Here is a 15,725-nt window from a genome sequence, read left to right on the forward strand (position 1 = left end):
TCTGACTCTTGATTTCTGCTCGGGTCATGATCTTGGGGTTTGTGAGTTCCAGCCCCACATCAGCTCTGTGGTGGCAGCACAGAGCCTGCTTGGGTTTCTCTCTCTCTATCTCTCCCTCTCTCTCTGCCCCTGCCTTGCTTGTACTCTATCTCATTCTCTCAAAATAAATAAACATTAAAATTTTTCATAAAGAAGAAAGTTAACTTTTAACAATAGTGGCATTTTATGCTTACACTAGATCTTACAGGGGGAAAGTCATATTTTTTAATATAAAGGTTTCACTGATATCATCTCCTGACTTAAAAAACATTAAAAATGTGCCATACTTAAACATCTAATAGTCATGACTAATCAAGCCACAAATTAGCACCTTCTTCTTCCTGTTCCAGCCTGGGATAAAGATAGAAATCAGAAAGTACAAATATCTGATGACTAACAAGGAGTTGTTTGGAAGAAAAAAAAAGCAACGGTCTGATTTACTGATATCATTCTAAGTACTTAATAGGATATGCAACAAACCAACAAACTAGAAGATTTTTGCCTTCTCTGTTGGCAAAGCCCAGCTAGGAGCTCATTTAACGAAATTTGTCAATGTGCTGGGCAGGCACCGTAACAGTAAGACTTGCCCAGACCCTGAAGAGCACTCAGTCTAGTCTGAGAGACATTTCCTGGATGTGACTACTCTGATTAAGGGTTCCTTGGGAGCCACCGGAGCCCAGATGGGAGGCACCCACCCAGCGAGGAGTACCACCCATTCCCCAAGGAGCTCCTTTTGTCCCTTTATTTCATCAGCAGGTTGCCCTTGACCCTCATACTTATGACTTCCACAGAACTTGCATTTTTCAAACATAGATTGATGCTTCCAAACAACCCTTTATGAAGAGAATTCAGCTCTCTTTTCTCCAGTTTGACCAACATCCCATCCTAGCACTTCCCATTCTAACCATGAGACTCTCGCCATTTCCTAAGCAGGATTCACTCATTTCCAAATTAGTGCCTCTCTAAATGCCATTCTCTATAAACCTTCTCCCTCAGGCAATCCAGTTTATTCTCCTCCTATAAGTTAGTGGTTCTCAACTAGGGGTGATTTTGCTCCCCAGGGAAGATTTGACAATATCTGGAGACATTTTGGGTTGTCAGGGCTAAGGGCTGCTACTGGCATCTAGTTGCCACTGGGTAGAGGCCAGGGATGCTAATATCCTACAGTGCACAGGACAGCCCCACACACAAAGAATCATCTGGCCCCAAAATACCAATAGTACCCAGATTGAGAAATCCTGCTTTAAATTACTCTATTTCAATTAGGAAATATTCCCAAATTAACTATACCCAACTCTGATTACGCCTTTGCTCTGCATTACCTTGAGTGTATAGAGTATTCCAATGGTCAACTAATCTTTGGCAAAGCAGGAAAGAATACCCAATAGAAAAAAGACAGTCTCTTCAACAAATGGTGTTGGAATAACTAGATGGCAACATGCAGAAGAATGAAACTGGACCACTTTCTTACACCATACATGAAAATAAATTAAAAATGGATGAAAGAGGGGCTCCTGGGTGGTTCAGTTGGTTAAGCCTCTGACTTTTGGTTTCAGCTCAGGTCATGAGCTCATGGTTCGTGAGTTCAAAGCCCTACATTGGGCTCTATGCTGACAGTGTGGAGTCTCTTGGGATTCTGTCTCTCTCCTTCGTTCTCTGCCCCTTCCCCGCCTCTTCGTTTTCTCTCTCTCTCTCTCTATCTCTCTCTCTCTCTTTCTTTCCCTTTACCCGCCCCCCCACAGAATAAATAAACTTTTTAAAAATGGGTGAAAGACCTAAATGGGAGACAGGAAACCATCAAAATCCTAGAAGAGAACCCAGGCAGCAACCTCTTTGACCTCAGTCACAGCAACATTTTTCTAGATATGTCTCCTCTGGCAAGGGAAATAAAAGCAAAAATAAACTATTGGGACTACACCAAAATAAAAACTTTCTGCACAGCAAAGGAAATAATCAATGAAACTAAGACAACTTACTGAATGGGAGGAGATATTTGCAAATGACATATCTGATATCCAAAATATATAAAGAACTAATACAATTCAATACAAAAAAAAAAAAAATAACCAATTAAAAATGGACAGTGGTGCCTGGGTGGCTCAGTTAGTTGAGCAGCTGACTCTTAGTTTTGGCTCAGGTCATGGTCTCGGGGTTCAAGCCCCACATCAGTCTCTGTGCTGGCAGTGTGGAGCCTGCTTAGGATTCTCTTTCTCTCTCTCTTTCTCTCCCTCTCTCAAAAATAAATAAATAAACTTAAAAGAAAAAAACTAAAACTAGAACTACCCTACAACCCAGAAATTGCACTACTAGGTATTTATCCAAAAGATACAGGAGTGCTGACTTAAAGGGGCACATGCACCCAATATTTATAGCAGCACTATCAACAATAGCCAAAGTATGGAAAGAGCCCAAATTTCCATCAATTTATGAATGGATAAAGAAGATGTGGTATATTTATGTACAATGGAATATTACTCAGCCACCAAAAAGAATGAAATCTTGCCATTTGTAATGACGTGGGTGGAGCTAAGGTGTATTATGCTAAGCAAAATAAGTCAGAGAAAGACAAATACCATATGGTCATACTCATATATGGAAATTAAGAAACAAAACAAATGAACTTATGAGAAGGAGAAAAAAATAAAAAAGAAAGGGAAACAAACCATAAGAGACTCTAAACAACAGAAAACAAACTGAGGGTTGATGGAGGGAGGTGGGTGGGGGATGGGCTAGATGGGTGATGGGTATTAAGGAGGGCACTTGTGATGAGCATTGAGTGTTACATGTAAGTGATGAATCACTAAATTCTACTCCTGAAACCAATATTGCACTGTATGTTAACTAACTAGAATTTAAATAAAAATTTTAAAAGAAAAAAAAAAGAATGTATAGAGTGTTCTACATTAACTTGGATAGAGGTTAAGAATCATAGAGTCTGGGGGCGCCTGGGTGGCTCCGTCGGTTGAGCGGCCGACTTCGGCTCAGGTCACGATATCATGGTCCGTGAGTTCGAGCCCGCGTCAGGCTCTGTGCTGACTGCTCAGAGCCTGGAGCCCGTTTCAGATTCTGTGTCTCCCTCTCCCTGACCCTCCCCAGTTCATGCTCTGTCTCTGTCTCAAAAATAAATAAAACGTTAAAAAAAAAAAAAAAGAATCATAGAGTCTCAAGATCAGATAGGATCTTGATTAGATAGTCTAATCACTTCAACTTTGTTTCACAAACATGTTATACGTGAAAAACTTGTCTTTCGTCAACTAGATTATAGGAAGTTCCATTAAATCCTTTTACGTTTATGCATTCTGCAACATTTATTGAGCACCTACTCTGTGCCAAGCACGATCCTAGGCACTGGGGATACAGTGATAAGTAGACATTATTTCTACCCCTGTGGATCTTAAGTTTAGTGTGATCAACACTTTTTTTTAGTGTTGTTTTTTTTTTTCAACGTTTTTATTTATTTTTGGGACAGAGAGAGACAGAGCATGAACGGGGGAGGGGCAGAGAGAGAGGGAGACACAGAATCGGAAACAGGCTCCAGGCTCTGAGCCATCAGCCCAGAGCCTGACGCGGGGCTCGAACTCACGGACCGCGAGATTGTGACCTGGCTGAAGTCGGACGCTTAACCGACTGCGCCACCCAGGCGCCCCTTTAGTGTTTTATTTTTGAGAGAAAGAGAGAGACAGAGACAGTGCATGAGCGGGGGAGGGGCAGAGAGAGAGTGAGATACAGTATCGGAAGCAGGCTCCAGGCTCTGAGCTGTTAGCACAGAACCTGATGCAAGGCTCGAACTCACAAACCATGAGATCATGACCTGAGCCGAAGTCAGAGGCTTAACCAACTGAGTCACCCAGGCTCCCCTGAAATGTTTTAAAATCATGTAACTTCCACTGTAATAAGTGCTCTAACAGGAAAAACATGGTTTCCCTGATAACAGAGGCACCTAACCTGATCTGGTGCATCGGACGAATCTCTGAGGATGAGTCTTTTAAGCATATATTAGGCATTCAGTTAGTATTTGTTACATAAATAAAGGGAAAGCCTGCAGGGTAAATAGAAAGTACCCAGCTAAAGTGTGCTGAGGCAGGAGGGAGACACCAGGAGAGCTGAGTGGCCATGATGGGTTTGAGATGTCTATGAGACCCCAAGGTAGAGAAGCCATCTAGGCCATTACATGCATGTACTGGAGCCCAAAGACCCAGGAAAGTCAAAAACGGATGGAAGAACCAATAAGAAACTGACAAGGAAAGGCCAGAGACACAGGCAGAAAACCAAGAAAGGGTGTCATAGAATAAAACTTTTCAAGAAGACAGCCAACTTGCAAGACTGACCAGGAGGCCCATCCTCTCACCACGTCTCCTCAGCGCTAGCAAGTGAAGAGCCTAAACTGATTATACAGGCATCCTACAGGATGAACAAACTACTATTTTCACATTTTGAATTATCATAAAATCTTTCTTTCTGATGAATTTTCTACCTTACAGTTAACCACATTGATCTGAATATCAATCAGAGTAAGATTTTGTGGGTGTTTTCATTTATGACACTCAAATTTATAACACTCCTTTAAAAAGATAAAGTCTAGGGGTGACTGGGTGGCTCAGCTGGTTGAGCAACCGACTTGGGCTCAAGTCATAATCCCACAGTTCATGGGTCTGAGCCCTGCATTGGGCTCTATGCTAACAGTTCAGAGCCTGGAGCCTGCTAAGGATTCTTTGTCCCCCTCTCTCTTTGCCCTCCCCTGCTCATGCTCTGTCTCTCTCTGTCACAAAAATAAACACTAAATAAATGAATGAATGAATAAATAAATAAATAAATAAAATCTACCTAATTTTTTTTTAAACGTTTATTTATTTTTGAGACAGAGAGAGACAGAGCATGAACGGTGGAGGGTCAGAGAGAGGGAGACACGGAATCCGAAACAGGCTCCAGGCTCCGAGCTGTCAACACAGAGCCCGACGCGGGGCTCGAACTCACGGATGGCGAGATCGTGACCTGAGCTGAAGTCGGCCGCTCAACCGACTGAGCCACCCAGGCGCCCCAAAGTCTACCTAATTTTAGATTCCTTTTAGCTCTTACTGTCACAATGTTCTCCCAGTTTAGGGTATAAATGAGAAAGAGTCTGAGGCTAGCATCTCAGTGGCTTAATAAATAAAAGATGCATGTGGTAACATGCAGTTAGATCTTGATTATTTTTGCCAGTGAGGGGTAGGAATGCGCAAATAAAATGAATGGAATCTAAAACCCCAAGTTCAATCTTTTTTTTCCAATTAAATACTTCACATTTTAAAAATTGCTAAATAGGGGCGCCTGGGTGGCTTGGTCGGTTAAGCGTCCGACTTCGGCTCAGGTCATGATCTCATGGTCCGTGAGTTCGAGCCCCGCGACGGGCTCTGTGCTGACTGCTCAGAGCCTGGAGCCTGTTTCAGATTCTGTGTCTCCCTCTCTCTCTGCCCCTCCCCTGTTCATGCTCTGTCTCTGTCTCAAAAATAAATAAACATTAAAAAAAAATTGCTAAATAGCCACAAACCTTATAGTAATATCATTCTGTTTCTGTTCACCCTGATCAGGAAGGGATGAAGCTGCTGAAAAGCCATTTAGATGGGGAAAAAATAATAAGGTGTGCAGATAACCTAGAAATTGAGAAATCAACTCCTCAATAACGTTAACTATAGCAATCTCTTACTGTATAACATGAAATCCCAAAAAAGTGGTTCCGGCTCTAATTCTTTTAGAATTGAATTCATTGAGTATTTACCCAATATAAGACATGCTAGAATTATTAGGTGAGTAGACAGTGTCTTACCCCGAGGGGTCTTAGACTCCGCCAGTGAGACAACAAGCTAAAAGGCTGATGGCAATAGGTCTAACAGAACCACGAGCAAAATAGAATCACAGAGGAGGAAGTAAGTCATGCCAACATGAGTGGCAAACAGGAAAGTAGATCAGAGAAGACTTCATGGAAGATAATGGGAGGTAAGAGAAAAGCACTGGAGTAAAGGAAGAGCAGGAGCAGGACTCTGTGAGCATGAAGTAAAACTAGTAACTAATTTGGCTGAAACATGCAGATGCGTGAAGTAAACGGTGGAAGAGTGGTTAGGAAAATCTGTTAGTCAAAGCATGGAAGGTCTTGAAAATCTTGAATATGGACTGCAAGTTTCACAAAAATGGGGAAGCTTTCTGAGAACTGACATGCCAAGATTGGCTCGAGTTAGAAATAAAAGTGTGGCAACAATATAAATCATGCAATTAGGACAAGAGAGATGGAAACAGGAAAAGCCCCATTAGGAAGTTATATGAAATCTCGTGTTCCAAGAAATAGTGGTGTTCTCAAAAGAAAGAGTGGGGGTCCTTCTTGGAGAGTTATCGTGCATGTCAGCATATTAGGTGCTCTTTGTTCAACCCAATGGGTCCCAAACTTAGTAGACCAAAGCATCTCTGTTGTTATGATGGTGGTTGTGATAGAACATCTATTAATACTGGGCGAAACACTAAGGTTACATGGGGTATAATCTGGACAATGCAATTCAGGTAGTAGACGGTGAGATTGTGAACTAGGATATTGCAATATAAGATATAGTGATCAGTCCTATATTTGCTATTTAAATCTTGAAATATCTCCAACATGATGATTTCCTTAGTTCAGTCACTTTTCTGTATATCCTGTACGTAGGAAAAGCCAAAACTGAGAATTTGGGGTCACATCAGGAATTGGAAATACTGGGCTCTGTGAGAGAGGTGAGAATGAGATGAGAGGCTGGGGACAAGAGCATTGGTTGAAAGGCTGTATAAGGAGCTATTTGACATCAGGCCTCATCACCACCCTGGAAAGCCAAACGACCTTCCTTTTCCTGAAACCCTGCAGCACACAGTAAATTTACTCTCTGGAGACATTGAAGCAGAGAGGCTCTAGGCTTGTAATACTAGGTGCAGCACATAGTACGGGTACCAACTGAAAACAGAGGTATTCTACTTCTGATCTTAAATAGTAGACTTTTTCTTTTTAATTTTTTTAATGCTTATTTATTTTTTAGAGAGAGAAAGAGACAGAGACAGAGCATGAACTGGGGAGGGTCAGAGAGAGAGGGAGACACAGAATCCAAAGCAGGCTCCAGGCTCTGAGCTGTCAGCACAGAGCCTGATGTGAGGCTTGAACTCAGGAACCGCGAGATCATGGCCTGAGCTGAAGCTGGGCACTTGACTCACTGAGCCACCCAGGCGCCCCCTAAATAGTAGACTTTTAAGTCTCTTTAGTATAGTAAAATTCACCAGTCTGCACAGATCATCCAATTAGCTTAGCGCCTCATCCTTCAGTGTCATGGAAGAGTCATGGATCACTGGACCTTATGTGGGAAGCTTCCTACACAAAAGACAGACACCCAAACAAATCAACAAAAAGAAAAAACTCAAAGGATAAGAAAACTTCGTACCGATATCTCCAGAGTCCTAAAAGAAATAACATTCATAAATCAAGAAAAGGATGTTATAAAAATAACGATCAGGAAAAAAAAGGGATCTATGTAATAAATGAATAAATAAAGCCCAAAATAAAAAACAAGATGAGTATACTAGAAGATTAAGTTGAGAAAATCTCCCAGAAAAAACAAAATGACAAAGAGATAGACGATACCTGTCCTAGCTGGAATAAAGACAAACAGATGAACAAGTTTATATTCATTAGTTTTTTTTTTTAAGTTTACTTATTTTATTTATTTTGAGAGAGAGAGAGAAAACACAGTGGGGTAGGGGCAGAGAGAGAAGGAGACAGAATTCCCAACAGGTTCCATGCTGTCAGCGCAGAGCCTGATGAGGGGTTCGAACTCACAAACCATGAGATCATAACCTGAGCTGATATGAAGAGTCAGACGTTTAACCAAGTGAGCCACCAGGTGCCCTTATCCGTTCATTTTCTTAAGAAAACCTAAGAAAATAAGAATAAGTCCAGAAGGTCCTACATCTGACAAGAGATCTTAAAAGAGAACAGAGCCTAGTCTGAAGGAAATTACAAAGAAATAAAGAAAACACTTCTACAACTGAAGATCCAGATTGAATGGATCATCTGAGTGACACATACTATGAGGCAAACAAACAAACAAACAAAACTCAGCTAAGGACACATCACTGACATTTCAGAACATCATGGAAAAAAGAGAAGAGAGGTGGAATGAGATATAGGCCCTATCCTGGGTTAAGTATCCCCAGAAGCACATCTCTAATCTGAGTACAAACAGTTTATTTGGAGGATGATCGCAAAGAAACCTTAGTAGAGAAGTAGTGAGACAGAGAGAGAAAAGAAGCTTTAATGTGGACAACTAAGGCTCAGTCCCACAAAACATCTTTTGGACACAGGGTAGAACACAGTTCAGAGCTGTCCCACCCAAAGGGCAGTACCCCCCAGCTCCTTTAATCATTGGTTGAGGGCACTAAAACTGCCCAGCACTTTATCGTGCAGAGGGCATGGCCTTTGCAGGCTTCTTGGGGCTAGAGAAAGCCCCCGGGCAAAGCTTCCTGGGCATGTACAGTAAGAAGCATGTAGCACACAGGAAAAGAGGATTGGGAAGGGGTTACAAATGGGCAGAAACAGTACTTGCTTCTGTCATGTGCAAAGAAAAGAAATCAAAATGATATCTGAATTCTGATAGCAACCCCGGATGTTAGAATACAGACAACAATGTCTTTAAAATTCTTAGTGCAATTACTTCTCATCAAGGTTCTTAACTGGCCAAACTTTCAATTAAATTTGACAAAAGAATACAGTACGTTTTTACATATTAGGTCCCATATACCCTCTCTCAGGTATTGAAGGATATGCTCTGGCAAAAAATGAAGGATTAAGCCAAAAATGAGTAAGACATAGAATCCCAGAAGCAAGATTCAACAAAGGTGAGAAATAAAGAGAATTCCCCATATTATGGCAAAAGGGAAGTCCCAGAATGCTAAGTGTAAGGCAGAGCTACTGAGGGTTGAGTAAGATCAAGGATTTCAGGAGGGTGGTTTCTAGGAAAACATGGAAGGGACAGATTAACTGACAGGTTTGACCACATGGAATGATTCATGGAAAAGCAGTTACAGACGTGGGAAGACGTGCTTAGATGTTCAAGAAAATTAAGCAAATAAAGAAAGTAAAGGCAATTTTTAACTCCAGGAAAAAACAAAATGTAGAAAAAAGGAAGTGTAACCATCTTACACAGCTTAGTTCAGCCATAATAATGCAATCACTTAATACTGATTTTAAAAAGAAAGCCTGTGCAGGGGCGCTTGGGTGGCTCAGTCGGTTGAGCGTCCGACTTCGGCTCAGATCATGATCTCACAGTTTGTGGGTTCAAGGCCCGTGTCAGGCTCTGTGCTGACAGCTCAGAGCCTGGAGCCTGCTTTGGATTCTGTCTCTCCCTCTCTCTCTGACCCTCCCCCCACTCACACTCTGTCTCTGTCTCTCAAAAATAAATAAACATTAAAAAAATTTAAAAAAAAAAACAACCCTGTGCTATATTCATACTGAGAGGAGACTCAGGGTATGAGAGAGCTCTAGGTCTTTGTTGACCAAATAGAAAGTAAACACTATCATCTAAAGTTGATGAATCAAGAATCCATGGTATAAGCATATTATTTAGATAGGAGAAGTAAATACCAGAAAAAAACAACTAAATTGGAAGGATATGCCTCTGGGTAGCAGCATTGTAGCTAGAGGTGGGAAACACTGGTTTGTGTGTATGTTAATACTATTCTTAAACCAGTTTATATATTAACTTGATAAAAACTTAAATTCTAAAAATTCCAAAAAATTTTTTAAATTCTAAGATTTGCAATGATAAAGGGCAAATTTTTATATATTATCTAAGGACAAAGATCATTCTTTTACTCAAGACACATTGGCAAAGGACACTTTTTGTGCAAGTCTAGATCATCTGTATAAATCTCTCTTGAGATCTCCAGGCAAAAGCTAATAAAGGCACAAGGTATATTTTGACAGACTCTAATCCTCCCTATGAATCATTTGTCATGTCGTTATGTAACAGAAAACTGCTTTGGCAATGGGTGTATTATGGTTATATTGTGGATGCACATGGTTAATAAGCAGAGACCACTACATTTGATTTGATAAAATATTTCTGAACCAAAAGCTTAACACTTAAAACCTGAAGTTCCTTTATAAAGCTGCTTACTACATTAAAAAGAGAAAGAAGATCACTCTGGTCCTAGTACCTAGAGTCCTGCAAAAGCTGGCATTTCTGCATGTGCATAAGAACCCTGTGTTAAGCACACCCTATCTGGCAATTTAAAAATCCAAGAAGAGGGCTCCTGGGTGCCTCAGTGGGTTAAATGTCTGACTCTTGGTTTCATCTCAGGTCGTGTTCTGATGGTTCCTGGGATCAAGCCCCACATCAGGCTCTATGCTGACAGCACAAAGCCTGCTTGGAATTCTCTCTCTCCCTCTCTCTCTGTCCCTCCCCCACTCATGTGGTCTCACTCACTCTCTCTCAAAATAAAAAAATTTCATAGGAAAAAAAAAAAAAAGAGGGGCACCTGGTTGGCTCAGTCAGTTAAGCAACCGACCTCCACTCCACTCAGGTCAGGATCTCATGGTCCTAGAGTTCAAGCCCTATATCTGGCTTTCTGCTGTCAGTGCAGAGCCTGCTTCGAAACCTGTCTGCCTCTCTCTGTCTCTCTCTGTCTCTCTCAAAAATAAACAAACATTAAAAAAAATTTTTTTTTTAAAGAAAAACCCAAGAAGAAGTGACTCTGTTGAGGGCCTTTTAAGTGACTCATGTTAGGGGTGCCTGGCTGGCTCAATCAGAAGAGCATGTGGGGGTGCCTGGGTGGCTCAACTGGTTACGCATCTGACTTCAGCCCAGGTCATGATCTCACCATTCATGAGTTTGAGCCCCACGGTGGGGCTCTGTGCTGACAGCTCAGAGCCTAGAGCCTGCTTTGGATTCTGTGTCTCCCTTTCTCTCCATCCTTCCCCCACTCACATTCTGTCTCTCCAAACTAAACATTAAAAAATTAAAAAAAAAAAAAGCACATAAGTTTCAGGCCCATGTTGGGTGTAGGGATTACTGAAAAAAAATAAACTTAAAAGAAAGTGATTGGGGCACCTGGATGTCAATCAGTTAGGCGGTTAAGCAGCACATTCTTGATTTCAGCTCAGGTCATGATCTCATGGTGGTGAGATGGAGCCCAGCATCAGGCTCCACACTGGGCAAGAAGCCTGCTTAAGGTTCTCTCTCCCTCTCCCTCTGTCCCTCCTGTACATGCGTTCTCTCTATCTCTCAAAAAAAAAAAAAATTTTTTAAGAAAAAAAGTGATTCGTGTTGACTACTTCTATAACACAGACAGATTACACACCCAGTAAAGGTAGCTCAAGAAGCTAAGAATTCATCTAAATATGATACCGCTTCTTTTAAACTCTCTGAGTTGAAAACTCCATGACTATTGCTTACCCATTTGCATTTTATGTAACGATGTTCCAGGAAAGCATCATTGCACTTTCCCAGGGCAGCTTATGCTAGGAGGGAGGGTTGGTGTCTCACCTCCACCAATGTTTTTAAAGGCTGGGCCAGAGATTCCGCAAGAAGCTCAGAACATGACTTAAGGCTCTGCACGAAGACTCTGAATTACCCGATTTTGACACATATGCAGATGACACCCCAACCCCCTCCTTCACTGATTAAGCAACACGGGGAGTTAAAAGCACTTGGGATTCTGGGGACACACTGCTCAGGAGAGAGGTAGCACCTGCTACCTCCACGTTGGAGATGTTAAAGAATAACAGATTGGTAAAAACTGGAGGTGAGCGATCCTGATGACTCTGTGAGTTCACTTGCCAGCCATTGAGCACCAGGAACTAGCAGCACCAAGGGAATCTTTGAAAGGCTCAGGGCTCAGGAAGCTCACAGCCCAGATGCTTAACAAGTGATTAGACGCAATTCCTTACTACCTCGGAGGGAAGCAGCTCCATCAGCCACAGGCCTCACTAACACCTGCCTTCATTAGACACCCCCCACCCATCTCCTGTCCACAGATCCTGCTTTATTGTGATGAGTGCATTGAAAAGGCCAAAATTCAGCAGGACTGTGAAAATGAAAAATCTGCCTTGCCATTGCCCAAGCTAGGATAACAGTTACAGATGAAGACGGCCACATAATAAAGAGAAAAGGATCTCTCCCAATGACACATGATAGCAGTAAAGTATCAAAACCCCCTTCTTTGCCTGACTTCTCCTTTCTACCTCACTGAAAGCTTTTGTTCTCTTCAGAGGTTAGATTATCAGAGTCATAGATTATCAGAAATTTTGCTATTTAAAATTATATCAGTAAGAAGGAAACATTCCATTCTTAGACACACAAAAGCGGTCGGTTTACAATCTAGGTGCAAAGCTTCAGAAAAGAGGTTGTTGTAGGCACAGCATTCCACATCTAAACTCTATAGTTTCCAAGGAAACAAAACTCCACTTAACAGTTTAGACCTAACATGGATCTCTTCACATGAGCCTGTTTTGCACCAAGCCTGTCAAAATACTGCTTTATTTAAATTTCCTCCCTTCCCCCAAATCTTCTATTAACTCTTATCTTTTGTTTGGTCCTTTGGTGTGTAACCTCCCCCAGTGCAATGAGTTAATAAACCTGACTTTGTCAGATTATAGGTCTGTAGGTGGGCTAGGACAGCACCAAATCTATGAGAACCTTGTTGATCTCCAAAATGCCATCATAACACTCTAGACAGCATAGTTTTTGGGGTATGACTATACAGCTATGGCAGGGGGATAATTAGCAAATTTATACCTGAGGTTTAATTTCTCAATAAACACAGTCATGTGGTAGGTTGAAATGTAATCCTGTACTTGAATTACAATGATTGAAACCTGAAAACAATATTTTAAGAACTTTAAAAAAGTATTTAAAAAGTAAGATATGTGGAAAATTTGCACGCAGAGATAAAAATTTCCTAAAGAGTTTGGTCAAAGAGTTGACGACCTCAGAGGGCTGAATTCCTGGCCAACTCATACTAATCCCAGAAGATTCAGCTCAAATACACTCTCTGCACAGTTGTCCCTAGTCCTTCCTTTTTTGTACTCTGGTGGCACCTGGTGTTACACTAGTGCCATGGCACCCACCACACAATACCGTCATTGTTGGGTGACCTGCTTCCCCCCACTCATCTCAATTGATTGACAGCAGGCCCTTGTCACTGCTCTGCAAATTCCTAGCACCAGGCAGAATCCCTGGCACATAAGAGGAGCTCAATGTTGAATTGACAAGCCAACCAAAGAAAGGGAGATTGGAAGAAAGAAAAACTGTTGAACTTCAAGCTCAGAAAAAGCAGTTGTAATGGTCCACGGGATTGAAAATGACCTGAACGCATTGTGACTAGAAGGAAAAGATAGATGAATATGGGCATTTTGAGGGTGAGAAGAAGAAAAGAATTGTTAACTAAGAGGAAGTGTGAAACAAAGAAATGTTTAAAATTTTAAACCTGTACAGCTAGGAGGTGGATACCACACCTGGCATAAAGGGATCCTAGGGTAACCAATTTGTTCAGCCTTAGATAAGCAGATTTTGTGAGTCCTTGAAAATCCAACATGCTTTTGCACATGCAGAATTAGAGTCAAAGCTCAAAATAGACTTGGGAGTCACTGGCAGTGAGGCTGAAACTTTTTTAAAAAGTGGATGAATTCTCTAAGAAAGAGACTATGCATTGAGTGGCTGAAGGACTGAAACCTCGAGAACCCGAAGATCTCAAGGAAAGGAAGAAGAAAAAGGATAGCAAAGAAAAGTATGTTCATGGAGGAACAGGGCTGTGCACGTGGACACCAATGGAGATGAGAAGAGGAAAACCCAAATCACTTGAAAAACTATTAGAACTTAAAGTTCAGAAAGGCAGCAGGTAACAGAATATAGCAAGCATTTGCTTACAACAATCAATGGCTTTCCTCCAACTACAACCTATTAGAAAATATAATGGACATGGGGCGCCTGGGTGGCGCAGTCGGTTAAGCGTCCGACTTCAGCCAGGTCACGATCTCGCGGTCTGTGAGTTCGAGCCCCGCGTCGGGCTCTGGGCTGATGGCTCAGAGCCTGGAGCCTGTTTCCGATTCTGTGTCTCCTTCTCTCTCTGCCCCTCCCCCGTTCATGCTCTGTCTCTCTCTGTCCCAAAAATAAATAAACGTTGAAAAAAAAAATTAAAAAAAAAAAAAAAGAAAATATAATGGACAAAAGATCCCATTTGCAATAGCAAAAAAATATATACAGCTAGGGATAAACTTTGAAAACGTGTGGTGCTTTTATGAACCTATAAAAACTGAAAGACAGATTTTAACAGTGAGAAAACTTAGGGGCACCTGGGTGGCTCAGTCAGTTAAGCCTCTGACTCTCGATTCCAGCTCAGGTCATGATCTCCCAGTTTATGAGATTAAGCCCTGCATGGGGCTCTGTGCTGACAGCACAGAGCCTGCCTGGGATTCTTTCTCTCCCTCTCTCTCTCTCTCTGCTCTCAAAATAAATAAATAAACTGCTCCCACAGTTGTTCTGTCTCTCAAAATAAATAAATAAACATTTAAAAAATTAAAAAATAAAATGTTCTGCCTCAGTCCTTGGATCTGTGATAAGGCCATTGTAATTTTTCTCCCCCTTAGCTCAAAATATTTCCACCCCCTGTGCAGATGAATCACCTGTAAGTATTCATCAATGATCTCCATAATCTTGCTGTGACCAAATCCACACTGCAGATCCTCACTCCACAACCTCTCTCAAAACCTTGGAATACAGCAGACCCTTAACCCTGGCTAAGAAATGGGGTCAAGAGAGAAAAAACAACCAGGCCATGTTTAGCACTGATAAGCCAAAAGCCAAAATTCCACATGAGGTGTGTGTTTGGGGCTACGGTTGTTCTAGCTCTAGAAGTAGAAGCAACACACCCCACCTGACCAAAAGCAGAGGAAAGATAGTAGCAGATGTCTGCATGGGTGAATGCTTGAATGTTCTTGGGCTTCCTTTTTCCTTGACATGTTTTTAAATTTAATCATGTTTTTCATCATGATAAGTATACTCTTTAATTCCCACCACCTATTTCCATCATATCCACACCAACCTCCCCTCTGGTAACCACCAAATGTTTTCTCTATAGTTAAGAGTCTGTTTCTCAGTTTGTCTCTGATTTTTATTCCTTTGCTCATTTGTTTTCTTAAACTCCACGTATGAGTGAGATCATATGGTATTTGTCTTACTCTGACTTATTTCAATTAGCAGTATACTCTCTAGCTCCGTCCATGTTGTTGCAATTGGCAAGATTTCTTTCTTTTCTTTTTTATGGCTGAATAATATTCCATTGTGTCTATATATACCACCTCCTCTGTATCCATTCATCTATATATGGACCATTTGGGCTGTTTTTGGCTCGGGTCATGATCCCAGGGTCATGGGATCAAGCCCTGAGTTGGGCTCCACGCTGAGCATGGAGTCTGCTGAAGATTCTCCCTCTCTCTTTCTCTCTCTCTCTCCCTCCCTCTCCCCCTCTCCCCCTTGCATTCTCTCTATATAAAATAAAATAAAGTGAAAGAAAATGAAATGAAATGAAATGAAATGAAATGAAAATGAAATAAAATAAAATAGAATTAGTGATTAGCATTTCTGTATTTGAGAAGCAAATACCCAGTAGTGTGATTGCTGGATCAAAGGCTAATTCTATTTTTA

This window comes from Lynx rufus, unplaced genomic scaffold (assembly GCF_022079265.1).
Source record: "Lynx rufus isolate CCGP_SWC_20201006 ecotype Redwood Valley unplaced genomic scaffold, mLynRuf1.p SCAF_13, whole genome shotgun sequence".
Taxonomy (NCBI): Eukaryota; Metazoa; Chordata; class Mammalia; order Carnivora; family Felidae; genus Lynx; species Lynx rufus.